This window comes from Lepidochelys kempii, chromosome 1 (genome assembly GCF_965140285.1).
Source record: "Lepidochelys kempii isolate rLepKem1 chromosome 1, rLepKem1.hap1, whole genome shotgun sequence".
NCBI lineage: Eukaryota > Metazoa > Chordata > Testudines > Cheloniidae > Lepidochelys > Lepidochelys kempii.
In genome coordinates, this window is record NC_136380.1 from 202,927,216 (window position 1) to 202,954,025 (window position 26,810).

General features: G+C 46.8%; 1 protein-coding gene and 1 pseudogene across 4 annotated transcripts in view; one reads left to right on the forward strand and one right to left on the reverse strand.

Moving 5' to 3' along the window:
* The window catches only part of LSAMP (limbic system associated membrane protein), a 1,352,562-nt gene that overhangs the window by 312,882 nt on the left and 1,012,870 nt on the right, over positions 1-26,810 (reverse strand). The gene's annotated exons all lie outside the window — the stretch shown is intronic.
* Positions 16,309-18,267, forward strand: LOC140905492 (uncharacterized; annotated as a pseudogene).

A 26,810-nucleotide genomic window follows, 5' to 3' on the forward strand; every position in this document is an offset into this window, starting at 1 on the left:
ACATTTGGGCAACTTCAGATCCAGACCCAGACTTTATTCTAGTCCTCGCATCTGTATTGAGCTGAACTCAAACCCACAGATCCCAACAATCTGTACGCATCCCAAACTTTGGGCAGGTTCCGATCTGAATATTGTATCTCCTGCATAACTCACACATGATCCCATCTATTGTCTTTTTGTCTTTCTCTCTCACACACAGTATAAATACAGCCTTCTAAATGATCTGCTGACATCAAACAGAGATCTGGGAGAAGGGGCCAGCCCCAAGTTCGAATCCCTTTTGACCCATTCTCTTGCCTTGGTCCCATCTGCAAGGTACCCCCGTCAGACAGTTTTCCAATATCAAACTGTTTCCCCCCTCCACAGATCTCCTGATGTGGAGCCACTGAATCTACTTTACAGCCCTACTATGCAATGTGTACCTGGCTGTAATTCACAGAGGAAAATGCCTTATCTCCAGCGAGAGTCTTCCGGAGTCCTTTACCTGACTGAACATGCTGCATCTCGGCTGCCCCCTCCCTACTTTCATTTTCAATAGGCGTGTAATCAGTTTTCAGTTCTTTAACCTTTTTCTGAGTGCTCTCCTTTTTAACAATTTGCTATTCCACCCTCGAGCACTCGAAGAGAAAGAAACACACACATTTTAATTACGTTTCTTTCCATTTTTTCTCTTTCATTTGCATATTTATTTTTTTCTCGGTGAAAATAAATAAAATAGGGAGAAGGATGTGGAATGAAACTGAAAAGGTGACAGGGATGCAAATTCTGGGCCCCGGAGCCTGGGAAAGGAGTGTGGTGAAACGAGGAATTTTAGGAGCTGATCTATAGCTAAGTTCAGGTGCTGGGTGTTCATGGCAGTCTAAAATGCTGACCCTTTTTGAAATATACAGATCCAGAGCACAGACATGGGGCTCGCCATCAGCTCCTAGGATACTGATTCACAGCACTGAGTAGCCCAGGTTCCATCAAGGTCATCAGCTGATTCATAGCTTGTACCCGGGGTGGTGTGCCTTTTCCAGTCATTAGCTGGGATTGGACCCCAGGTTAATGGGTAGTAAAATGGTGCCCAGCATTTTGGGATGCTGCTCTATAGTTTGGACCAAAGCCTGGGATGAGTGACATTTCCAAACACCAATCTGTATCACAGCATCAGGGAGCCATCTTGGTGATGCCAAGGGAATGAGACTGCTTTTTTAGGATGCCAAGTCAGAGCTTAGAAAGGACAACAGGGAACTGCTTCGGGACACTGCCCTGGTCCTGGCAATTTACTGCTGTTCCATTTCTCAGACAGGCTTTATAACACCCCACTCTTTGGGATGGCACCTCCTCTTCCCTCCTGTAAAGCATATGCCCAGGGCACACACTGCCACATCCTTCTCTGTGTTGATGACCAAGGCACAGAACTCATTTCACTTCTCTGCAATCTCTGTATATGTACTGATTACCTGCTTTACTGACATTTCCTTGGGCTTCCTATTCCTGGTACTTCAAGAATTTATTATTATTGCCTGTTATCTTTGGCTATTTCTTCTTAACCGCCTCCGTACATCTCACCCACTGCAGTTCACATTCCACTGTATTAGCATCATGTGGACTGTATATCCAATCTCTAAAGGATGCTTCTTCAGCCTGAACAAACCTTGCCATTTAACAGTACTGGTGTCTCTCACTCTCCTGGGGAATGGTGCTACCTCCTGTGACTCAAGTAGGGGATTTGTAGAGCGCTCTCCCTGCTGATTCTATGGATTTTAATTTCTAGCTTCTCCCTTCAGGTTGTTTCTGACTAACTTCCTCCTTAAAAAAAAATCTCCGTTTTGATGTTCCATGTCACAGAACTACTGTTTTGGACTAGACAATTTCAGATATCGTTTTATTATGGTCACTATTACGTAGACTTCCTGTCTTGCCACTGCCAGGGTCTATGTGTTACTCCACACCAAAGGCAGCCTCCCATCTTTTGGGAAACTGCAGAATGAGCTCAAGAAATTAATGGTGCTGAGGGATGGTTTTGCCATTGCATTATCAACCATGGGTCTAGTCAGACAAAACATGGGTCTAGGATTGGCATACCTTTGGAAATTTCAGATCTAGATTTGAACTTTGCAATTTGGGCACCATCTCTTGTGCTGGCGGGTATCACTGTGTGACTTGACTGCTCCCTCAGCACCTGCTGGCTTTCCTCCGGTTCCTAGTTAAAATAATCCCCACAAACCAGTTTAGTTGTCACACTGGGGTCCTCTTCCAATGACAGTGGAGCCCACCCCTTCTGTATAGTCTCCTTCTTCTGCTAAAGGTTCCTCACTGCCTCATAAAACTAAAGGTCTCTTCACTATTGTACATATTATTTCATCCATATGTTCACCCAAGCTTCTTCATGCCTTTCCCTAGCTGGACCTGCATGCTGCACTGAGAACAATTTGCAGAAAACCACTCTGAAGGCCTCTTTCTAAAAGCCTAAATTTAGCATCCCTCTGGTATTCCTACCACAAGCCTGGCTCTCTCAAAAAGCCTCTTTACTGTACATTCCCTATAAGAGCCAACACCCTTGTACCTGGAAGTTCTGTTACCCGATGGGCCCCATGATTATACATACGCACAGCTATTTCTGCTTCTCATTGTTGAATCCCCTGCGATCAGAGCCTGCCTTTCCCAGCTCCTTTTCCTGGTGTGACTTCTTTAAGGCATAAGAAATTTTAACGATTTTTTACCCCTTGTGGTAGGAGTGCCCTTTGTAAGGGAAAAGGAGCTGCTGAGGAGATGGGGAGCTCGCATAAATGTGCAGTTATGTGGGTTCCAGGTGGCAGGGGCTTTCCCCAATACTCATAAATATGGTTTTTCTCCTTGCCCAAAGCACCTCGGGTCCTGAGGTGTCCACATACCAGAATCAAGTCACAATTTGGCCCTCAGCAACTAACTTCTACTCAAACCAAACTGCTTCTTAAGTTGGACTTTCTGGTCCAAAGTTCCACCCCATATCTACACTGGAAGGAACCAAATCTCCATGATCCGGAACCAAACTCTGCAGTTCGGACCCATTTTCAAAGTGGTAACATTTCAAAATGTGAGGTTAGACAGGCATCTCTGCTCTGCTTGTGTTTGAAGGCCTGTGATAAATCAAAATACCCATTCCTCTCAAGGCATCTGGGTATCTTTCTGCACATCTAGTAGTATATTATGTGTAAGGATCCTACTGCAACCCATACCACTATATTTATATAGGCTACGTCTACACTGCAGGCTCACCACCTGCGGCAGTGTGTAGGGTATGTATAGCTATGCACCACAGGGAAAAGTAGGCTGTGTCCACACTGTGGTGTGCAGCTACACATGTCTATGAAAGGCTCTGGAGGAGGGAGGCATCAGGGAAAGGTTCCAGCAGCAGAAAGGCAGCTGCAGGGGCCACACTGCTCAAAACAGCAGTGTAGATGGAACACACTGCTTGGCAAGTAGAGAGCTGTGTAGGGTACATGTCTAGGTACATACGTATAGGGTTCAGCTGTGTCTTTACTCACCTAAGTGGTGCCTCACCACAGAATTATAGAATATCAGGGTTGGAAGGGACCTCAGGAGGTCATCTAGTCCAACCCCCTGCTCCAAGCAGGACCAATCCCCAACTAAATCATCCCAGCCAGGGCTTTGTCAAGCCTGACCTTAAAAACTTCAAAGGAAGGAGATTCCACCACCTCCCTAGGTAACACATTCCAGTGTTTCACCACCCTCCTAGTGAAAAAGTTTTTCTTAATATCCAACCTAAATATCCCCCACTGCAACTTGAGACCATTACGCCTTGTTCTGTCATCAGCTACCACTGAGAACAGTCTAGAGCCATCCTCTTTGGAACCCCCTTTCAGGTAGTTGAAAGCAGCTATCAAATCCCCCCTCATTCTTCTCTTCTGAAGACTAAACAAGCACATTTCCCTCAGCCTCTCCTCATAAGTTATGTGTTCCAGTCCTCTAATCATTTTTGTTGCCCTCCGCTGGACTCTTTCCAATTTTTCCACATCCTTCTTGTGGTGTGGGGCCCAAAACTGGACACAGTACTCCAGATGAGGCCTCACCAATTCAAAATAGAGGGGAATGATCACATCTCTCGATCTGCTGGCTATGCTCCTACTTATACAGCCCAAAATGCTGTTAGCCTTCTTGGCAACAAGGGCACACTGTTGACTCATATGCAGCTTCTTGTCCACTGTAACCCCTAGGTCCTTTTCTTCAGAACTGCTGCCTAGCCACTCGGTCCCATCTTCGCTGCTATTCGTACCCATGCTAGAGAGGCATGTAGTGTATGTACTCCACATGCTGCCAAAAGGCGCGTGCAGCATAGACATACCTATAGTGACTTTCAACTCATCATGTCACAATCCTGCCCTGTTTCTTCTCTACCACAATGAAATTAGGAGCAGCATCCACCCTTGGGTTGAATCTCCAGGCCTCTAAGGTTCACCCATCCACACTTCCCAAAAGAGCTAAGCCAAAGCCATGATGATTGGCTCAATTTCCTGCCTTTCTCAGAATCCAAAAGGGTTCAAAGCAGGTGTGAAGAAGGTTTAGATCCCCCGTATGGAGATGGGTCCAGGCCTCAGAGATCAGAGCTGGATGCAGAGCTGGCCTCTGTTCAACCTTTTCTCTGTTTCTTAGTCAGAACTCCACAAATACTATATCCCGGAAGGCCTCCCAGAAAAATGTGGATGAAACTGGCCTGCATTACCCAGCCGTCTGGACTCTCAGCCTGTGGGGGGACATGCACGTGATGCATATTTCACACATTGCCTCGCTTTCAGATGTGCTGCCTTTTATTTAAAATTCTCAGGGTCCTACTCCAAAGAGAGGCTCCTCTGTGACAAAGCTGTTAAATAAAAACCCTTTGCAGCTGTCGTGGCTGCTCGCTGCCTCAGCGCCTCCAAACGCCACTTGGCTCTCATGCACTGATGCATTTACTGTACGGGTAATTAATGCCGTTAGCTTTGTAATTAAAAAAAACAACTTTTTGCCTTTATACTTGGGGTGATAACGCTGCAAGTAAAAATTAATTAAAATGAGATGAATTGCCTTCAGTTAAATGAAACGGAAAGCAAGGGAAAGGAGGAGGGGGTAGACTGGAGGGGGGGGGGCAGATTGAAGTGCAGCAGCCTTGCTAATGAAGCAAAATGATGCTGTTGGCTTTTTAAAGATTCTCCCCCTCCTTTTTTGTGCCTTCTGTTGAGTTCTGCGTTAATGGAGCCTAAAGTGATCAGCTGGCGGGGAAACACTGTCAGTCACGGTTACCCATCCTTTTGGCTATGGGTGACCGGGAGGTCCACAAACACACCCGCCCATGTTTATCCAAGCCCCTTCCCCACATCACTTTCCCCCTACCTGGCTGGGTGGAGCAATGGGCTATGAAATTATGTTTTCTGTTATTATTAATTAGATCTGATGTCAGGGTTTTTTCTTGTCCTACTTCAGGCAGATAAAAGGTCTGGTTCCTTAGATGAGAGCAGAGACCTTACAAACTTGGTGCACTGCTTGGAGCAGGGCAGGCAGTAGCAAATGCACAGCTCCTTGATGAGCATGCCAGACTCCCTGGCCCTAGCAAGCCTTCCATGGTGCATTCTTCTTCTCAAAGCATAACCCCTTGGACCACATCCGGACTTACCCTGTGGTCATACGGGTGACATCCTGTCTCAGCATACAGGATGCCTGAGAGTTAGGAGTAACTCTCAGTAAGGAAGGATGGGGTAGTAAGAGCATGAATAAGGGATGAGACTGGAGAGAGTAAATAGCAAAAGAACAGGTTGGCAGCTCTGCAGAATGCAAAGGAAAAGAGTCTGAAAAGCCAATATGCAGCAGCAGGAGCTGGATCAGTGTATGAAGCCCCCTTTGGATTAACACTGGGCTGGAGCCATAAAGTTCAGATCCAGATCATCCAATCTTCTCTAGAGTCTGGGGGCTCTGGATCTAGATTTTGCTTGAGACCAGTAAAGGTCTTCAAGCCGCTGATATCTTCTGTATTCCATACAGCAGGAAGGCTGTGGAATACTACTCGGGGTTAGTTTAGGCCTTGTGGCTCTCTCTCCACCCCTTCTTTCAACTCTCGCCACTCTCTGTGCTATGAGTAAAACAGCCTGTGTGCCAAGAGGAAGTAGGCACTGGAGACGTGAACATATGATTAAGAGTCAGAACGTCTAGGGTTCAAATCTCAACTCTGCCACTGACTCACTCTATGAACTGGGGCAAGTCACTTCACCTATCTAGGCTTCAGTCTCCCCAAATGTAAATAGGGATAATACCTACCTGATAGAGGTTTTGTGAGGATTGATTGGTGTTCGCATAGCACTTTGAACTTTTAAAGGGCTATCTACATGCTCAATTATTTATGATTATTATTACAACAATTCTGGGCAATGAAGGAACTTTGGCAATGTAACCGACAGAGGGGGAGGGTCGGTCTGACCTTTCCTGATCTCAGATTGCTGTCCGAGGACTTGAGATAAAGAATTGAGAATATTGGTCTAATTTAGGGTTTTCTGCAGGATCTATTGCTATGGTACTTAAGCACTTCCCTTTAGCACTGTGGATCAGGAGGAAGTACTCTTGCTGTGAATAAGCACAAGGCAGATGGAACTGTCTTGCGAGCCCATGACATGACCAAGATTTGAAAGAGTTTTAGTAATCCTGTGGCAGGAATGTGAAAGTTCCATGACCTGTAAGAATCTCAGTAACTTTCTCCCCTCCACACCACCACACACCAAGGAATTGGGACTGCCCCCCTGGCATCGAGCTTTTAGCAGATCCAAGGAAGTCACTGAGTCCTTAGACTTCTACATTCCATCCTGCCTGTGGAAGCCACTGGGAGCCGCGATCAGCCGAACCTGCGGACACAGCAGGTAAACAAACCGGCCCGGCCTGCCAGGGGCTTTCCCTGCACCAGCGGCGGAACAAGTTTGGGAACCACTGTACTAATGGATTCCTTTAATCTTTGAATCTTATGTTGCCACCTGCAAAATGCACCGTATAGGTAGTTTGGGTCTTACTGTAGCCAATGGATTGGGGGGATGCTGCACCTTGCAGGATCAGACCTGATGTTACATCAGAAGAGCAGTTCATGTCAGGCACTTTTCCATCCACAGGGTACTGATGTGCCTCAGTCAATCCCTTGTAAACTGGCAGCCACCTCTGCCGCATAGGAAATAGTCACATAAGAGACACATGGTGACTATATTCATTTTGTTCCCACCTGGGTTTTTGACAAACGTCCGGGAGCTGCTGAAGGTGGATGGGTGCCTTCCCCGAGGGAAGGACTGGGAACACAACTAGCTCCTTTCTTCCCACAGTACCCTCCCTGCACTCACACACCCACTGACTCACCCCTGCAGACAAATATGTGGGGATTGGTCAGTGCATTAGCAAAGGGAGAGCGATGAGGATGAACTGAAAATGTCTCTCAGTTTAAGTCATACTGCACTGACACCTCATGGACCCTAACTCTGTCGTGTTCCTCAGCTGCCTCCTTCATTGCAACACATTCACCATTCCCCACAGGATGTGAACTTAGAGGAGGAGGAAAGAGAATGGTGTTTGAAAGGGGCGAGCTGGCATCGAGGTCTGGGAAGGAAGGGAATAGCTCAGCCAGTTCAGGTGCCTTTTCTATAACAACTCTGTGAACCCCAAGTGTGACGCCTCCCTATTATTGTTATCAACACCATGGCCTGGTGAATCATCCCTCACAGAGCAGTTTGTCCAAGAGGGAAGGAGGAGGACAGGGGACTGTGAAACAATGCTACTGCTGCTGAGAAACAATGAGATCCTCTCACCTCCATGAACTGATTCCTTCCCTCTTGCTTTAAACTCCCTTATTCACCCCTTGATGCAGCACTGCGCAGGGTTATGCTGCAGAGAAGGCAGATGGCCGATCCCTCCTCCCTACAAGACTCTCAGCTTGGGTTCCCATGCAAGAGACTCACAGGGTATGTCTACACTGCAGCTCAAAACAAGCCTCCCAGCTCAGGCAGATAGATTTGTGCTCGTGGGGCTCAAGCTACTGTGCTAATAGCTGTGTGAACATTAGTACCAGCAGAGACTCAGACTAGCCATCCGAGCTCAAACCCAGGGGTTAGGGTGGGCTTGAGCTTGGGTGGCTAGTCTGAGGGTCCGCCAGAGCCGCAACATCCACACAGCTATTTTTTAGCACACTAGCATGAGCCCCACTAACACAAGCCTGTTCACTTGAGCTGGAAGGCTCACTCCCAGCTGCAGTGTAGACATACCCATAGGGCCTAATGCCAGAAGTCTTTACAAAGTTCTTAGGGAAGGCAGCATGGTCCAAAGGATAAAGCTTTGGACAAGGCATCAGGAGTTGTGGGGTCTATTTGCAGCTCTGCTGCTGATGTGTTGTGTTACCTTGGGGATAAGTCCAGAGAGGTGGAGGAAACAACACCTTGTGCCACATGCATCCTTGGTAGGTTTCAAAGTAGCAGCCAAGTTAGTCTGTATCCGTAAAAAGAAAAGGAGGACTTGTGGCACCTTAGAGACTAACAGATTTATTAGAGCATAAGCTTATTAGAGCATAAGCTTATGCTCCATTAAATCTGTTAGTCTCTAAGGTGCCACAAGTCCTCCTTTTCTTTTTATGCAGCCTTGGTGTAACTCCAATGAATATCAACAAAGTTGAACCAGGAATAAAAATGTGGCTCTTCATCAGAAGGTACTGTCCCAGCATGACCTTTCCATCTCCTCTTGGCTATTCAGGCTGTTGACACTGGCTTATTTCATATCAGACGTAAGTCTGCCTGACATTTTTGACAACACAGCCAAGTAAGTAGAGGAGGTGCAAGAAAGAAAGAAAATAAGTCAGAGCTGAGAACATTGTTCCTGACCTTTTAAATATTAATCTGTAGCCAGGCTTTGTTTGAACACATACCTGGGGCTCGATCTCACAGGCTTTTACACATGTGTAGTATCACTGGCTTCAGGGGAGTTATCCTGATCTATGTTGGTAAAAGTGAGAACAAATTCAGGCCCCTTGCAGGTATGCACAGCCCAAGCTGCAGCAGCCCTTGCACAGCATGCAACCTCTAAGAGGAGTCTGACACAGAGGCACAGCAGAGGATTAATAGCCACCACTGTGTCTAGATGGGGAAAGGTTTCAGAGTAGCAGCCATGCTAGTCCGTATCCACAAAAAGAAAAGGTGTACTTGTGGCACCTTAAAGACTAACTGTATTTTCCTCTGCATGCATCCGATGAAGTGAGCTGTAGCGCACGAAAGCTTATGCTCAAATAAATTTGTTAGTCTCTAAGGTGCACAAGTACTTCTTTTCTTTAGATGGGGAAAGAGAAAGAAGGAGTGAGTGAGTGAGTGGGTATTAGGATATGAGTCAAAGTTAAAAGGTAGCTAGCTTCTCCAAAATAAGTCCCCGAAGCAACCCCGTGTAGTACTGTAGCTATTCTCCCTCAGCGATTCTCCCGTTCAAATGGGCTCAGTCAAAAGATGTTGGAGATGATTTTCATCTTAGACACGAGTGTAAATCAGGAGTCACTTCATTACTATCAGTGGAATTCCACTGGTGAAAATGAAAGGACAATCAGGCCTGGTGTTTCCATCCTGTCAGAACCATAATATTCATCTGGATCTGAAAATCAGCTGGTTCTTTCTGCCTCTTCTGTCATCCCCAGTAAGAAAGAGACTGCAGTTGGACGATAGCTGGCAGGTTTATCGCTGATGCCTGAATCATATTGGACACCACCACATTCTCCCTTAACTATGTCAGCTTCTGCTCCAGCAGTACAAGGGAGTTATAAAGCCAACTGAACCAGCCACCACGGTACTTCCCCAGTGTGCACCTGGCCCTATGGGGCCTTCTCTTGCAGCCCCCAGCCTTGAGGGAATGTGTTGGAGGCAGGGTCAGTGAAAGGGACTGCCGTGCTCCAGGGTTTCCCTGCTGGCTCAGCAGCCCCTGCCAGCCAGTCCTGAGATTGCTCCCAGTTTTCCTGAGGGCATAGGGTCCCCCAGGCCAACCCAGCATCAGAGACCTTTGCCCCCATCCCCTTTAGCTGCACCAAGTGGAGCTTGGCTATAGCTGAGGAGTGAGCACATTAAGCAGGGAAAAGAGGTTTGTAAGTGAACTGAAAGGGCTTCTAAGAAAAGTAAATAAACAGGGATCATTCACAGCACATAGAAATATTAAAAAAAAAAAAAGAGATTTCACAACAATATCGTTTAAAGTCATCTTCTCCTTCGGTACCAGGCCAGGAGTTGGGGTTGGCAGGGGTGTGTATTTCCACTCATTCAGTGGGTGACATTACCAGGAACTAGGAGGCTGTCTGCCGTACAGAAATGATCACTGTTAAGCCACAAGTGTAGCCAAGGATAGCCAATGTTCAGCACTGTTCAGGAACCTGCTTCAAGGCTTTGCCCCTGGTTACTGAACAGGTGTTGAATGCAGTTTGTAGAACTCCCAACTTCCAGTCCTGGTTCCACCACAGGCTATCTGTGTACCTTTGGACAAGTCCCCTCCGCCCCACTGAAATGCAGCCACCCCTGGGGCTGAACACGGCAGCTGGATCAATACCACCCCACCACGCTATTCAACAGTTGAGGCAATGAGTGAAGAAGAATGCTGTATCTAATTAAAACTACGGTGGGACTAAGGGAGACAGAGAGGAATTATTGGTGTTGGGATCTGCCAGAACACTGGGGTAAAAATGCCAGGCTCTAACATCTACACACAGTCAGGACATTTATATCTCCTCATAGAGGCAACACGTCCTGCAGCACAGCAGCTGCTAATCCCATGCTGAGGTACTGGCTGCCTACTGATTGGGAGGAAAAGCACCCCATACTGTACTGCTAACAGCACCTTGACTTTCCATTGTAGGTCTCCCATCCAGCCCAGCCCTGTTTAGCTCATATGATCACAGCCCCAGGATCACAGTTTCCCCATAACTGGGGGCCACTTTCCTGATCCAAAGCAAGCAGCAATATGCTTAAAATGAAGCTTTCAGACACAGTAAACGTATTCAGTGTTTTCCTATGACAAAATACTAAGCCGCAACTGGCACCCCCAACCTCCATTCATCCTCTGCCATCCTCAGCCACCAAACTGATGGAGAGGAAACTACAAAAAGAAAGAGGAGTGAAGTAAAACAAACTGCCATGGAAAGATGTCCAGAAAGCCAGCCCAGAGGACAGAGGAGAATCGAGGTCTCCACAGATGAGTGCTTTTAATTAGGAAGAGGGCTGAGCAGCAAGGAGCTTATGCTAATGAGCAGCCTCTTTTAATCAGCTTATTTTAAAAAAAAATCCCAGCATTTTTTAAGTCAAAATAGTTCTGAAAAATGGTAATTAACAGAAAGGCGTTAACAGGGAGGAGGTGGGCCTGTGAGCTGAAATTAATGAGGCTCCTGTCTGTGGGCAAGATGACTGCACCTCCTGCAGGATGGTGCAGCAACGGGGACGGGGAGCTCAGTGTGCTCACAATCTGAGAGGGGGTGGGGTTAGCAAGCTCTCTCACATCCCAGAGCTTTGAATCTCTCTTTCCCTCCCCCAAATACAATTAATCCCCTCTCCCCCTTTCGCTTTCCCCCATGTCTCATCAATCTTTCTCTTTTCTCCTTTCACTATATTCTCTCTTATATTCTCTATATTCATGGCTTCATCTCTCTCCCTAACCTGGCTTTGAACTCAGGCTCTTCACCGCTCCCCATCCCCTCCCAAGACTTCTCTCCAGGCCCTTGGCTTCACCCCCTCAGTGGGCTACCCCTGCAGAAACTTGCACATTGGCCTCCTCCTGATCACACTGCAAATGCTGCCGTGTTGTGTTGACTGGCTGGATTGGGTATTCACTGCCAGTTGCTGCCCTTCCAAGTCCTGAAGGGAAACAGAACCTCAAAAACCTACCATTGTGTCTGAAACCTCTGACTCACAACAGTCAAGCTCATTTGAAACTTGTCCCAATCGAGTTAATTCCTTTACTCTGGGAGTTCTGGCTACCACTGATGGAGACTTGAGCAGTTCTGTATGTGATTAGGCAGGCAGATTCCCGGCTCGCTATGACTCTTCCCTTCTAGTGCCCTTTCCCCTCATCTGAAGAGCGGTGCTGGACCTAGAACACCCAGGACTTTCACACCCTACCTGTCTTTATCACCATCCCACTCCATGCCTAGGTATAACCCTGCCGCTTTTCCAAACTGCACCGGAGGCAGATTTTTCAGTACTGTTATGTGCTGACATGACTGAGGCAACTGAAGGCCAGTTTGCAGAATCCTGGTTTGTCTGAGGAAAGCATGCCAAGCGTACAATGCCATCTGCTCCTGTAGGGCTGCCATCCTCATATTTCTCTGTACCATGTGTGATAAAGAACCCTATCAAACATCACTCTCTGAGCTTCACAACCACCCAGGGCAGAAAACAGGAGGGGAGACGACAAATCTAAAGTGCTGCACATGGCAGGGCAGAGGCAGAGAGATATATAGAGAGTATATATGAACAGATGGATAGATCAATAGATTGAGAGACTGATACTCTAGGCGGCTAGAGGGCAGAGCCCCAGATTCTGAACAGCTGCCTGAAATACTGTGGCTTCCCAGTGCCATCAGGGGCAATTTATTGGGGTGCAGAAATGCCTTGGTCACAGCCCTTCCCCCCCAGCCTTGCTCCTTGTACTGTGATCTGGAGACCATACAACTGTTCTTTGCCTCCAGGGCAAATTCTCCACCAGCCAATTACAATAGCGTTAAGGCTTCTTTGTGCCACCAGAATAGTGCAATGCAAAACAATCTTAATAAAGCCCCCTGTAGCGGGGTGGCTACCCTGCTCCTAAAATAGAAGGGGTTAAAAGCAGCCCTGGAGAGGCTGGGGATGGCTGACTGGGGAAGCAGCCGCAGCTGGGCCACAACCCAATCAGGCCCCAGCTGACCTGTATAAAAAGCTTGTGAGCCAGAGGCCCAAGGAGTCTCTCTGCAGCCTAGGAGAGAGCCGAGCCGAGCCGAGCCTAGCCTAGCCTAGCCTAGCCTAGCCTGGCCTAGCCTGGCCTGGCCTGGCCTGGCTTGGCTTGGCTTGGCTTGGCTTGGCTTGGCTGCCAGGGTACTGAGGGTGGTGCAGTGCTGGGGAAGGAGCAGGCTGAGTGGGGGTGCTCCAGGCTGGCAACTCCCCAGGCTGTAGGGCCTGTCCAAGGCCCATAGAGGTACTGGAAGGCAACAGGTCCAAACCCCCTTGCCTATGATGAGTGGCTTTTACACTACAGTCTGCCCCAGGGAGCAGGGGCTTGATGATGACTGGCTGTAGCCCAGACTGAGGCAAGGTGGGGATAGTGGGTTGGGGGTTCCCCAAAGGTAGAGTGTGGGGGTATTGCTAGGGGACAGCACCGCAGATAAAAGGGCACCGGGGTCTGGGAGGGACACAGGGACAGCGGATCTCTGGCCTGCAGAGGGTGCTCCAGGCTGGAAAAGAGCTAATTCCCAATGACCAGCAGGAGGTGCTGCAGGGGTGAGTCTGCTCCATTACACCCCCATAACTGGGCACAGAGAGTCAGCCATTTTCTAGAGGCCAAAAGCCACCTGATGGAGTGGTCAGCGTCAGCACATTTCAATATGGCTGAAGTTCCACCCTCCCTCATTCCTTTCCCAGACCCAAACTTTCAGTTGCAGGGTCTAAATGCAACCAATCCACCCTGGTAGCAATTCAGTGGTTCCTGGATCTCTGGAAAGAAAGACATAGAGGATACAAACTTCATGATGATCAAGTATCAGCCCAGTTCTGTAGCTCTTGTTTCAGGGGCTTGTCCCATCCGCAAATGAACAAGGTAATGTGTGAACTGTCCCTAGAAGGGCACTGTCCTTTTTGAGCAGTAACCTGGCTACCGAGTATGGCACAGACATAATTATATGATTCCAGAGTCACAGAGATCTGACTTGTTATATCTGTAGACCTCCGTCTTCCTTTGCAATCCTCTGCTTTGTCTCATGGCCTTTCTGTATGAGAGCAGACTTTTTTGCTGGTGGTGGTAAAAGGGGTATTGTCAAACCTGTTTTTTAATGTCATATCTGTACATTTTGGTCCCTGGGGCTAGCTAACTACTCCAAATAAAGAGACACCTTGAGTTGTGATTTTTATCAGATCTCACACACCTTAGCAGTGTTGAGTTGTGATCACTATCGGGGGTAGGAGAGTTCTAAAGAAAACCCTGCCACAAGTGGCACTGGTGATTCAATAGGTGACACCCTTTTATTTAAGTCCGTGCAGAACCAGTTCCCCACTACAGGGCTAAAGGCATGTTTGTGCTGCTGGAGATACCAACATAGAACCAGGGATGAGACATCAAGCCAATGCTCTGACCTTTGTGAGCTCTTAAAATTCCCTTTACAGATGTGTTAACCCTTGTGTGATGACCAAAATCCTGTTTGATATAATCTAATAGTACAATGCACCCATCACAATATCTACCTCCTAATCTGGGTAGCTAATGACATTCTATCTCCCTAAATTCCCACTGCAGTTCCAATCTAAGACACTTTTCTCTTTGACATCATGCTCTAAACTATCATTATTATTATTATTAGTGGTAGTAGTAAATATGTATAATATGGTAGCACCCAAAAGACCCAGCTGGAATCAGGGCCACTTTCTGCATGTCACTGTACAAACAAGAAAAGAGGATTCCTGCTCTTAAGTGCTTAAAGTCTAAAGAGTGAACTAAACTGTGATACCCCATTGCTGTATGCTGTTAAATAGCTCCACGTTCCACCCCAGAGGCAGTAGTATTTCAGGGGCAGGTATATAGTTTTGTAGAGTGTTTGGAATCCTTCAGCTTAAAAAACACTACATAAATTCAATATATTAATACATAGTAATAAACACTGTTACTAGAATGGGACCCTCTCTTCTTCTGTGATTAGATGCCTCTGTGCTGTAGCCAGGACAGCGTGAAAGGTTTGGCTGTGATAGCCAACGCTGGACAGACATTTTAAATATGACTTTCAAAGAGGAAGCTCCTGGTCCCTGCCAACAAAAGCCCGAATGCTTATCCCAGTGGGACTTGTCTCCCAAGATATGATCTATCATCATCCAGCATGGCATGGATAGAAAAAGCATGAGCTAGACGGAAGTCATCGTCTCCCCAACACACATGTACGCTCCCACACAGATGGTTTTGCATACACTCAGTGTTCCACTGCCTAAGGAAAGGAGTGTGCGTACACTCTGAGTGTATGCAGAACCATCTGTGCTGGACCACTCCTTGCCTCCAACCCTGGTACAGTGTGTAAGTGGTGTGTGTGAGAGTGAGAGCAAGAAGTGGTCGCTCACTGGTTCCTCTAGAATCAGGGATCAGCTGTTATAACTGAAGCCAGTAGCAAAAGAGCTCAGCACATCATAGGCAGTGACAGTGCATGCTTCCCCCATTCTGCCTTGTCTGCATACCTCATCTCTGACCAGAAAGGATCCCTCTAGGGGTAAGAAGATAGTTCAGTGTCTGTGGTCAGTTCAGTTTTTGGCCTCTGCTGAGATAGTTAACAAGGGTCCAAATATACTGCCAATTGTGGAGGTGAACTAGGTGACTTGGACAACATCCCCACTAGGAACTGAACTGAAAGCCACTAAGGCATTTCATATAGAGTAGGCCACCCCATGGGACTACTCATGAAAATATGAAGGCACATGGAAGCTGGCGGAGTGGAACCATGAAAGGATCAGCAGGGAGACAGTCCTTTTGTCAGTTAAGGTTTTATCCCTAAGTATTCAGAGAACATAGACATTTAGAAAAGGCATTGCAAAATATACAACCAACAGAAGAAAAACTCCTCTCCGGGCTATAACACAGCCATGTAACCACCGGGCAAAGATCTCTCTGTCTTCTCAGCAGCCTTGCCTTCTTTCAACTACCAAATAGCCATTTTTATAAGGTTTCCTGTATTCCCTGATTGTTCCTTGTCCTGTTACTCCACCCTGCACACACAGGCGTGATCTTGGGCCTGGACTACACTACACTACACTACACTTGTTGGATTTAGCAGCATTCCATCGAATTAACCCTTCGCCTGTCCACACAATGAAGCCATTTTTTTCAACATAAAGGGCTCTTAAAACAGATTTTCTGTACTCCTCCCCAAGGAGGGGATTAGTGCTGAAATTGACATCGCCGTTTCGAATTAGGGTTAGCGTGGACGCAATTCGAAGGTATTGGCCTCTGGGAACTATCCCACAGTGCACCATTGTGACTGCTCTGGACAGCACTCTGAACTCGGATGCACTGGCCAGGTGTACAGGAAAAGCCCCGGAAACTTTTGAATCTCATTTCCTGTTTGCCCAGGCGAGCTCATCAGCACAGGTGACCATGCAGTCCCAGAATCGAAAACGAGCTCCTGCATGGACTGAACGGGAGGTACTGGATCTGATCGGTGTATGGGGAGAGGAATCCGTGCTATCAGAACTACGTTCCAAAAGATGAAATGCCAAAACATTTCAAAAAATCTCCAAGGCCACGAGGGACAGAGGCTGCAGCAGGGATGCAACACAGTGCCGTGTGAAACTTAAGGATCTCAGACAAGCATACCAGAAAACCAAAGAATCAAACCGACGCTCCGGGACAGAGCCCCAGACAGGCCGCTTCTACGCTGAGCTGCATGCAATTCTAGGGGGGACCGCCACCACTACCCCACCCCTGTCCGTGGACTCTGATGATGGGGTACTCTCCGCCATGCCTGAGGATTTTGCGGATGGGGACGATGAGCTTGAGGAGAGCACACAGCATACCATTCTCCCTGACAGCCAGGATCTTTTTCTCACCCTGACCGAAATACCCTCCCAAACCAACGAAGCCGGAGAAGCGACCTCTGGTGAGTGTACCTTTTAAAATATAATACACGTTATAAAAGCAAGCGTTTTTTAATGATTAAGTAGCCCTGAGGACTTGGGATGCATTCGTGGCCAGTACAGCTACTGGAAAAGTCTGTTAACGTGTCTGGGGATGGAGCGGAAATCCTCCAGGGACATCTCCATGAAGCTCTCCTGGAGGTACTCTAAAAGCCTTTGCAGAAGGTTTCTGGGGAGAGCAGCCTTATTCCGTCCTCCATGGTAGGACACTTTACCACGCCATGCTAGTAGCAAGTAATCTGGTATCATTGCATGACAAAGCCTGGCAGCGTATGGTCCTAGTGTTCGCTGGCATTCAAGCAACATCCGTTCTTTATCTCTCTGTGTTATCCTCAGGAGAGTGATATCGTTCATGGTAACCTGGTTGAAATAGGGGAATTTAATTAAGGGGACATTCAGAGGTGGCCGTTCCTACTTGGCTGTTTGCCTGTGCCTGAAAAGAAATCCTCCCCGCAGTTAGCCACGCGGTGGCGGGTGGGGGGCATTGGCGCTGAGCTGTTCGCATTTGGCTAGCAGGGATCTTCCCTGATACTAGCCACATGGTGGGGGGAGGGGTAAAGTGATCATTCCAGAAAATTGGATGGGGGGCGGGGTTAGTTTGGTTTCTGCTGCTGCATGTTAACCGGAAAACCGCAGCACTAAATGGTCAACTCAACATGCTTTGCTTGGTATGGGAGAGGAGGGCTCTGCTGTTATGAAGGTTGCAGAAGCCGAAAGACTATGGCTTACCATGGCTGTCTGCAAGCCGAATTCTGTTGCCCGGCACTGCGTGTGTGATCTCTAACACCAAAGCGGCAGGCACTCAATATAAGATGCAAAATGTGACCCTGCACCAAAATCACATGTGCAATGTAATGTGAATAGTATTGTTCACCGTGAAAGAGTATAGCCATTGTTCTGTAAAATGTATCTTTTTAAATACTTCACTCCCTTTTTTTCCCTCCAGCAGCTGCAAATGTTTCAAGCCTCCCTCCTCCATCCCAAAGGCTCTCTCAGATAAGGCAGTGAAAAAAACGCATGCGCGATGAAATGTTCTCTGAGCTCATGCAGTCGTCCGGCACTGACAGAGCTCAGCAGAATGTGTGGAGGGACACAGTAGCAGAGTACAGGAAAGTGGCTGATGAACGTGAGGAGGGGTGGCGGCAGGAAGATCAGAGGAGGCATGAGGCAACGCTGGGACTACTGCGGGATCAAATGGACATGCTCTGGCATCTGGTGGAGGTTCATGAACGGCAGCAGGATCACAGACTGCCACTGCAGCCCCTGCTTAACGGCCCTCCCTCCTCCCCAAGTTCCATAGCCTCCTCACCCAGACGCCCAAGAACGCGGGGCGTGTGCGGGGGGGAGGCTCCGGGCACCCAACCACACCACCCCAGTGGACAGCCCAAGCAACAGAAGACTGTCATTCAAGAAGTTTTAAAAAAAGAAATGAGCTGTAGCTCATGAAAGCTTATGCTCAAATAAATTGGTTAGTCTCTAAGGTGCCAAAAGTACTCCTTTTCTTTTTGCGAATACAGACTAACACGGCTGCTACTCTGAAAGAAGTTTTAAAGTGGCCTTTTCCTACCCTCCTCCCACACCCCACCCGGGCTACCTTGTGAGTTATCTCCCTATTTTTATAATCAATTAATAAAAAAATACATGTTTTTTAAATGATAGTGACTTTATTTCCTTTGCAAGCAAGCTGTGATCGAAGGGGGGAGGGCAGATGGCTCACAGGGAACTTAGAGGCAACCAAGGGGGTGGGTTTTCACCAAGAAGAAACAAACAGAAGTGTCATACAGTAACCTGGCCAGTCATGAAACTGGTTTTCAAAGTTTCTCTGATGCGCAGCACTTCCTGCTGTGCTCGTCTAACAGCCCTGGTGTCTGGCTGCGCGTATTCAGTGGCCAGGCGATTTGCATCAACCTCCCACCTCGCCATAAAAATCTCCCCCTTACTCTCACAGAGATTGTGGAGCACACAGAAAGCAGTAATAACAATGGGAATATTGGTTTCGCTGAGGTCTGACTAAGACAGTAAACTGCGCCAGCGACCCATTAAAAGTCCAAATGCACATTCTACCACCATTCTGCACTTGCTCAGCCTGTAGTTGAACAGTGCCTGACTACTGTCCAGGCTGCCTGTGTACGGCTTCATGAGCCATGGCATTAAGGGGTAGGCTGGGTCCTCAAGGATAACTATAGGCATTTCAACATCCCTAATGGTTATTTTCTGGTCTGGGAAGTAAATCCCTTCCTGCAGCCATTTAAACAGACCAGAGTTCCTGAAGACGTGAACATTATGTACCTTTCCTGGCCATCCCACGCTGATGTTGGTGAAACGTCCCTTGTGATCCACCAGTGCTTGCAGCACCATTGAAAAGTACCCCTTGCGGTTTATGTACTGGCTGCCCTGGTGGTCCGGTCCCAAGACAGGGATATGCGCTCCGTCTATAGCCCCACCAGAGTTAGGGAATCCCATTGCAGCAAAGCCATCCACTACGACCTGCACATTTCCCAGAGTCACTACCCTTGATAGCAGCAGCTCAGTGATCGCGTTGGCTACTTGCATCACAGCAGCTCCAACAGTAGATTTGCCCATTCCAAATTGATTACCGACTGACCGGTAGCTGTCTGGCGTTGCAAGCTTCCACAGAGCTATTGCCACTCGCTTGTGAACTGTGAGGGCTGCTCTCATCTTGGTATTCTTGTGCTTCAGGGCAGGGGAAAGCAAGTCACAAAGTTCCATGAAAGTGCCCTTAAGCATGCGAAAGTTTCACAGCCACCGGGAATCATCCCAGACCCGCAACACTATGCGATCACACCACTCTGTGATTGTTTCCGGGGCCCAAAATTGGCATTCCACGGCATGAGCCTGCCCCAGTAACACCATGATCTCCAAATTGCTGGGGCCACCGTTTTAGAGAAATCTGTGTTCATGTCCTCATCACCGCACTGCTGTTGCCTCCTCACCTGGTTTCTCAGGTGCTGGTTCTGCATAAACTGCACGATAATGTGCGAAGTGTTTACAATGGTCATAACTGCTGCGGTGAGCTGAGTGGGCTCCATGCTTGCTGTGCTATGGCGTCTGCTTGGGCAATCCAGGGAAAAGGGCGTGAAACGATTGTCTGCCGTTGCTCTGATGGAGGGAGGGGCGACTGACAACATGGCTTACAGGGTTGGCTTACAGGGAATTAAAATCAACAAAGGGGGCTGGCTTTGCATCAAGGAGAAACAGAATGGCCCCCTCAAGGATAGAACTCAAAACCCTGGGTTTAGCAGGCCATTGATTTCACGGAGGGAGGGAGGAGAAAATGAATACAAAACAAATCTGGTCTATTTCTTGTTTTGATCCACTTCATCTATCTTTATACATCTTGCCGGCAGCAGACTGTGCAGTACGACCGCTAGTCATCATCCTCTCCTGGGTGCTTGGCAGAAGACGGTGCAGTAGGACTGCTGGCCATCGTCATCTTCTGGCTGCTCATTAAAAGATGGTGTGGCAGGACTGAATCGCCATGAAACAAAACTTAAAAGGATAATGACCTGGCTGAGTCACTCCCATGTTTGTCCAGGCGCCCCTGACCTCACCGAGGTTGGTTAAAAGAGCACCCTGAAGTTTGTCAACGAGAGCTACCAGTCATACTGCACTGTTTGCTGCAAAAAGGCAATGAGCGGCTGCTGTGTAGCAATGCAGTACCACGTCTGCCAACACCGAGGAGACATACGGTGACAGTGAGCTGAGTGGGGTCCATGCTTGCATCTGCTCGGGTAACCCAGGAAAAAAGGCGCAAAACGATTGTCTGCCCTTGCTTTCATGGAGGGAGGGAGGGAGGGAGGGAAGGGGGACCTGCCGATATGTACCCAGAACCACCCGCGACAATATTTTTGCCCCATCAGGCATTGCGATTTCTACCCAGAATTCAAATGGGTGGCGGACACTTTGGGAACTGTGGGATAGCTCCCCAAAGTGCAACGCTCTGGAAGTTAATGGTTGCCTCGGTACTGTGGATGCACTCCACTGACTAAATGCACTTAGAGCATTTGTGTGGGGACACACACAATTGACTGTATAAAAACGCTTTCTACAAAACCGAATTCTAGACATTCGACCTAATTTCGTAGCGTAGACATGGCTTTAACAAAGAATTAACTCTGTGCCTGCTGCAAAATAAGCAGGAACTCTTGCCCTTGTCACCGTAGAGAAGAACAAATAGTTTCAGCGATGATCATTGGGGCTATGGATAAAGCATAGTCACGTTGGAGTTACTCACTTGTTCTCTCACTGTGTCTACAAACCTGCCATTGGCTGGTCCAGACACAAGGGGACGCAGTGATTCTCGCTAACTCTTATTCATCTACTTCTCAATTTTAACACGCAGGAAACGCCATTTATTTCTTAACATTTTATAACTCAGAACCCATCTCCTTATTCTGCCTTTGAAGCATCCAGCCCTTTGTGAGAAATGACCAGCTGTAGGCAGCCTGCACGGGCCAATGTTCATTAAATGTCTCACTCAACCCCAAACCTCATGAATTGTTTAATGGACAATGGAGACAAAAGCCTTGTTTCTTCATGTGTCAGCTCTTGTTAAGTGCCTCCATACCCCTCTTGCTGCTGGCTATAAACAGGGTTAACAATCCCAGTTCTTAGACGCAGTGAGTGTGTGCACACTTCACACAGTGGCAATCACATGCACACAGCCAAGATGCACTTGCTGCACAAATATGTGAACGTGCTCACGCAGAATGCACAGAGGTGAATGCCTCTTCCAGACACACCACCACAAACAGGCAAATGTCCACACCATGCACAAGAAATTGTATACCTGAAAATGAACACACACGTAATGACCAAACTCACACAGACAGATTAATATGGGCAACGCGCACGCCCATGTGCATACACACAAACACACATTCTCTACCATCCGCACCGAGAGATTATGGGGGGGAATATCACTAGTATTCACTAATTCTGTGTGCCTTGATTTTTGCATGTCCGTCTTGGGACACCTTGTATCTGATTTTCATAGGGAATGAGCACTGGAAAATCGGGCACAAAGTGTGCCCTAGGGTGTCGACAAAACCAGGTGCCCAAAAAATTAATGGACACTTTTTGAAATTTGGCCAGCTGCATGTACACTGAAACCTCCCAGGCAAACAGCCCCAGGGCACACACAAATCCTATGAGGTCTCAGACACAAGTGGGCAAATCAGACTCTTGCACAAACGTAGCGTTCAGTGAACCCTACCAACTCACTGTAAAATCCCTTTGGAGTCTAAGGCCAGATCCTCAGCTGGCATAAAGCAGCATCAATCCATGACTTACCACAACAGTGACTGACACCATTGGAGGGTCTGGCCCTAGAACAGCTGAACGTTAGGGGTGAATGGAAGTAATGGTGAAGAGGGGTGGCAGCCTGTAGATAAAGCACGTTGATCCCTATGCTAGTGCCCAGCTCTTGGTGAGGCTCTCGTGGCATTCTCATCCTTCCCCAGCAGCAATGGGAGAGTTTCCAACACAAATAACGTTGCAGACTTGAAAATGCCGACCAGCTGGCAAAACGACGTCACCCCCACATGTAGTAAAGAGAGAGACAGCATGATTGGAAGAGAGAGAATGAGGAGATATTAGGAGTAAGTGCACAGGCAAAAAGAACCTGCTGGGGACAACGTTATTAGCCTCACAATGTACAGGGTGGGAGTGGAGATGTCTCTCAATCCATCTTTTGGCCAGGAAAGGGTGGGTGCACTATTCACACCTCCTTTCTGACTGTTCCCACAGGCATGGCAGTAATATCCATCGAGACTAGATGCCACCCTTTGGAATATGCCCCCTGCAGACTGCACTCCATGGACTGGCATCACTGAGCTCTGCAAAATGTGAAGCCAGGTGACACTTGAAACGTGAGCTGAAAGTTTCCTCAAGATTCACCAGCCTTCAGGTTCTGTTTTATCTTTTTACTTCAAAATTATAAGAAATCCACAGTCCTGGACACACAAACAGGTGAGATTCCATGGCACAGCAGTGTGAATAACTCACAAAAAATCATTGATTTGATTAAAACGACATTTTCCTGATAGTGAATGGATCCTGAAATTCTCAAGTTTAATTATGATTTTAAATTACCGACATATTTTGGCAATACATAATCCTTGTCTTGCACATGGTATATATACTGTGAACATTAGAATAAGCTATAAAACTCACCATTTCTGCTCTAACTAGTGCTGTAACATTTGCACCACTAATGAAACCAATACAATGAAGATTGAATACACCACTGTATTTCCTAACCTGGTTAGATACATGAATCATCCTATTAGGGAACACAAACAAGACCACATGGTTTATGCAAGTAACCAGGAGAGCGAAATGTGAATTGCACAATCTGATATTCCATTTAAATTTCGCATTTGACAAATATCCATGGTAAACATTTCCTTTTCACAAGTATTTGTGTTAGCAAAGCTGGAATGCTGGCGTGTTTGCAGAAAAAGAAGGCAGAAAGGTTGCAAACGCAGTCAAACTGACATTCATTTTCAAATCTGAACAAATATTTGCAGAATTATTTTCTACCACTCACTCAGCTGTACTCAGCGGTTTTAGCTGACTTTTAAACTTCCACCATCAACTTCACGGCCCTTTACAGCTCTGGGCCTGCCCACTACTTTTCTCTCCTATTTCACTCCCCCTCTCCACCCAAGCTCTCCCAGCGCAGTGAGTCTGGTTGCTCCCCCTTTGTCCTTCTCCCAAAAACAACTCCTTTCCTTTTCTTACGTCGCCTCTGCAGCCTAGAATCAACCTGTTCATCCTCTGTTGTGCAACCCCGCTCTCCTCCTTCTATCTCTTCTCAGTTCTCACTCCTGCTGGCCAGCCCTCCAGTGCTTACCTCCTCTGTACCACCTCTGCTCTTAAACAGCATATTTCAATGCATTAAAAAAGAAATCCTGCACAAACACAAATTGTTATAAAGACATTTAACCCTCCCTCAAAAACAGGAGCGAAATAGATGTGTATATAATGAAATGAACTTGTGATTTGTATTCTATATACATCATCTCCTGTACTATACCGAACCTCAGACCTCTCTCTCCCTCTCTCTCACACAAACACCGCTATTCTCTACTCTTTTCTGTAATTCCTTAGCGCAGCATCTTGCAAAACCTTCATCACATAAGTAATCCCATTAAAGTCACGGAGGCTACTCGCCTAAGCAGGGGTTTGCAAGACCATGTTCTTAAATGCTAAGCTCTCCAGGGAAAGAGACCTGTCTTTTTTATTTGACTGCAAAGCACCACATACACCCATTGGACTAGAGAAACATGGCCTGCTTTGCAAAAGTGCTGAGCCCTGTCAGATCATGTTGACTTCATTAATGGACACTCAGCACCTCTGCAAATCAAGATTTCAATAAATAATAATTGTTACTAATATGCTTTATATCATTTTTTGTTTCCTTCAGACCTTCATACTCAAAACAAAATTGAGGGGCTGTCAACTGATGTGGATCGGAATCAAAGAAACTATTGTTTTCCCAGCTATAATCACAATGCCAGAGAGCGAGGTTTTCCCTTTCCAGTCATAATCACAGGCTAAGCTCCCAGGACACAAGCTTTTTCTGGGACACTGGACATGGCATCCACGCTATGTGTGTGTTTATATTGCTGTTCTTTTTAATTTCTGACAATTCTTTCCAGATGGCCATTAACTGGAAGGAGGGGTGGAGGAGGGAGAACCAAGTGTGTGTGGGTTGCTGCTAGTGTGGAAGGTCCAATATAACAGTATAAGCAATAAATCTTAACACCACCCTATTGATAGCTCATGTGACCTAAGCAAGGAAGATGGGGGCTGTTTTGCTGAGACTCACATTCCAAGGATGGAAGTTTTTTGCTTACTGTTTTCACATTTGCCATCAGACACTGCCATGCTCCATCAAGCTCCCCGTTTTAAACACTTAAGAAGGAAAGCAGAAGGGGGGTGGAGGGTGGGGAATCCACTTCTGTGTTTAAATGTGTCTCAACAGCTATATGAGCATAAACTTGGCTAAAGTCCCGTTGCAAAATTATTTGTTCTCCTGTCTGTATGTCTGAGAAGCAGTCCTACATAACAAAATTAAGTTGAAATTATCCAACACAAAATTGTCACAGTATTCAGGTCAAAGACTTGTTTTTGATGTAGTGAATGGATTGAGGTGTAAATACAAATAACTTCATAGTTTGCACTGCTGTAGCCCTGTTGATCCCTGGATAGTAGAGAGACAAGGTGGGTGCGGTAATATCTTTTATTGGACCAACTTCTCTTGGTGAGAGAGAGACAAGCTTTGGAGTTTACACAGAGCTCTTCTATAGGAAGGAGAGAGATTAGTATCTTCAAAATCTTATTGTTTCTTCCTAATGGCCCATCAAGGCTTATGGCCTGTTGTCTGGTGGGTGTTTCCCAAGTACACACCCAGCTGTAACTTTTGCATAGTCAATATTCCTAACTTTAGATACAGAAATGATACATGCATATAAATTGGATAATCACATTCAATAAATTATAAACTTTCCAATGATACCTTACAAGACCCATCTTGCATAAAATATATCTCAGTTATGCTATATCTATATCATAAACGTATTTCCAAAAAGAATATGGGGTGTAATGTCACAGACCCACTGAACGCTTGAGTACTGTGGCATTTTGTCATTGAACTATTGTCAAAGGCATATTTGAATTCCTTCTCCCTCCCCCCCTCCCTTTGCTTTCCTCTTCCCTCACCTTTTCTGCTACACATTTGGACTCCACAGTTTTCTAGGAATTGTATAAACTCACTGGTTATTTCTCCATGTCTCTCACTCTTTGATCTGTTTCCTATTACCAACTGTTTTCTCCTCTGAGTCTCTGTTGCCTCTCTTGAGTTTATTCCTTTCCCTCTTTTACCATCATTGTGTTTTTCCTTTCAGTATTTTTGCTTAGCTCTATTAACTTTTATTTATTTTACTTTCATTCTTTTACCATGTTTCTTCTCTTAGCTCTTGTGCACCATCTTTGTATATCTTTGTCTACCTCTCGCACTCTCTCACCACAACTAAATTACCCACACAATCTCTCCTGCTGCGGAACCGCACTATATCGTATTTCTCTCCCCACCAACTCTCTGCTAAAGTCGTTCAGTCCCTATTTGCCCCTTCCTTCATTCCCCTCTTCACTCTCCACCAGTTTCCTAGAGCATGCCCTATGTATGAGGTCTGAAACCCTCACATAAAAGAGAACATTTCAGCTAAAAAATCACGAGACACTGTGGGAAAATGTTAAAACTCAATTTGTGGTTAAGGAGCAAATAAACATCCTGTGTTTTCCAAATTCTCAGAAAAAAACCCCCTAAGAACTTCTCTTTTCCTATTTTAGGCATCTCAATTGGCAAACAAATTAGTTACTCCAAACAAAATTTAGAGAGGGATAGACAATAGGAATGGAAGTGAAGATTCAGCCTTGACTATTGAATCACTATCAATGCCTCCAAAATAGGTGGGGTATTAAATTTGAGGAGAGGCATGGTTTAGTGATTGTGGCACTGAGAGGCACAGACTCCTAATGTTTGCTCTGTCACTGACCTGGGATATGTCTTCACTCCCTAGTTAACCTGAGTGTGAGCCTAACCCTGTGAGAGCATCCCCTCAGCAAAGCCCTACCCATGTTACAATGTCCTCACTGTTTCTGCACTCACTGGTGTGTCTCAGGGGGGCATATCCCATGAGCCTTTGTGCTGAGAAGCTCTAGGATTCTTTCCCAGTCAATTGTCTGTCCTTCCGGGTAAATCTGGGAAGACACTGGTGGACTATCAGCAGTTGAGTGATTTAGCCTGATTGTCTCTACAAAGTGGGTGGGTTCCAGACAGAGTTAAACTTGAACCTCAGCTCCAACCCACCGCCCAGCTTGGTGAGCTAGCCTGGGCTCAAAGCACCTCCATACCTGGGTTAGAGGTTTCTCTAG